Raw genomic sequence first — 2,220 nt, forward strand, 5'->3', positions numbered from 1 at the left:
TCTAAGGGGCATCAACTTGTCATAGAATCAATGAGAGGGTGTCAAAATTAAAAATCACTTGGAAACTATTCTTTTGGAGTCAGGCGACATGGACAAGAATTCTGCTTCAGCCACCTAGTGGTTTTGTACCAGGGAAATCTCTTCTGGGATAAGATAGAAATATAAATAATGATTCTAAAACATAAATAGGGACCAACTCTGAGAAACTGGCAAACCAGTTAACCTTTCTAAGCCTGTTTCCTCAGCTACAAAATAAGGAAACTAACAGTGCCCTGCCTCCCTCACAGGGGAATTGTGAGGATAAAATGACTTATGCTATAAGAAAAGTCACAATTCATAGGAAATGCTTTGAAGACCATGAAATTCCATGTAAATGAGGCTTATTATTTCTCCCGAACATTTTGGAAAGCTTCGGCCTACGTCCAAGGGTACAGCCAGGATGAGCTGCCTCCCCCTGCCCATTCTGTTTTGTACCTCTGAGACAGGTACAAAGTCTCCAAGGGACAGAACAGAAGGGCCAGTCCCACACAGTGAGAATTTGCTGGAAGTAGAAACAAGTGGTTGACAGCTGACTAAGTGAGGACCCTGCGTGAACCCAAGCCCCTCTCCAGGGTGGGCATGCAGCCATGGGCAGCTCAGCCGTGCTGCAGAGGAGTCTGCGTGACAAACCCAGCCAGGCAGTGACAAGGCCGTGCTGGGGAGCAAAGGGTCTTTCCTGCCAGGCTTTCTCTGGCAACCTCAAGGCAAGGTACCCACGGAAAAGCCAATTAATAAAACTATTTAATGAGAAAGGAAAGCAGAGACCAACAAGGACAGAGAGGAAAGAGATTTGGGGCCAGGGCCCACTTTGCTCTGGGCCAAGGTTCCTAAGAGTTTGACATTTGGAAAAGATCGGGACTGGAGGAGCCAAAGATTTGGGACAGGGCTTCTTCTGACTCCTGGGAGTGTCAAGAAGAGGAGGAGAAAATGACTCAGCTGAAATGAAGAGAAATGTATTTTTTAAAAAGAATGATAAAAGACACAAGGCATGAAACCAAACCCCACGACACAGTTCACATGCCCTCTTAGAGCAAGTGGATGAATTTTGAAAAAGCCAGAGAATGCATAGGGGTTCTAAACCAAGAATAATACAGAAAGAAAAAAATAATAATAAAGACAGCCTCCTGGGGTAGGGGGGGCCAAGCCCACATGCCCACATCCTCCCAGCCCGTGGAGGTCTTGTACCTGCCCAGGAGCAACGCCAAATGCCTCTGTCAGCACAGGTTGCACTTGTGACCATAAAAAAAGATAAATTACTTCTGCTGCAGATGCACTAGGTAGAAACGTGGACGGCATCCTCCTAGTAGGACAAGGGCAGGAGAGAAAGCCTCCTGCTGCTCCTCCATTTCTCCACAGAACATCAGGCAGTGGGAGGAAAGGAGATGGAGAGAGTTTTCCTCCTCAGAAGTTGACACAGCTCCATCCCCTTCCAACAGCCAAGGTCAGATGACCCTGATTGCAAAAGTGTCATTTTGAAATATTCAATAGAGAGTGAGTGCGATAGCGAAAATAGGCGAGCACAAGCTGCTGCCTGGACAGCCCGGCGTCTCCCTTCCTGGGGTTATTCAGTGGTGTCGGGGTCAGGCTGAGGCTGCAGTTCCACCTCCTCCCAACCACAGGACTCCATGGAGACACACTCACAGGGAGGTCAGCATGGCTGGAAACACAATGACCCATGCGACCAGGACGCAGACTGGAAAGGGGTCAGTTGATCGAATTCCCAAGACCTAACTGTCATAAAGGAGGGGCAAGGCGAGAGACCCCTTCACACCCCTTGACACAAAGCTTCCTAGCTCTATTCTCTACATTCCAACCAAAAATAGGAGGCCAGCAGAGAATTCCTGAGTCACAGACCCTGAGTCAGCAGGGGGCTCAGAAGAGGGGAACCGTTCTTCTGACTGTTTGAAGACTGCCAACACCTGACTAGGGGGCTTCACTGCTTGGAGGCTGCAGCCATGCAGAAACAATGGGTGGGCAGCCTTTGCTGTCCATCCTGAGTGGCCTGACATCCCCCTACATAGACACCCTTAGCCACAGAGAAGCAACTGCCACATGTCTGTGTCCTGCGCCTCTGAAGTTGCATTGGTTCAGGTCCTCAAAGAAGCAGCGAGAATTGAGAGGGCATGAGATTTGTTTCAGGGAGTCTAGCAAGGTCACATGGAGAGCAGGTGAAGGCCCACA

Source organism: Octodon degus, unplaced genomic scaffold, assembly GCF_000260255.1.
Source record: "Octodon degus isolate 3935 unplaced genomic scaffold, OctDeg1.0 scaffold00212, whole genome shotgun sequence".
Lineage (NCBI taxonomy): Eukaryota > Metazoa > Chordata > Mammalia > Rodentia > Octodontidae > Octodon > Octodon degus.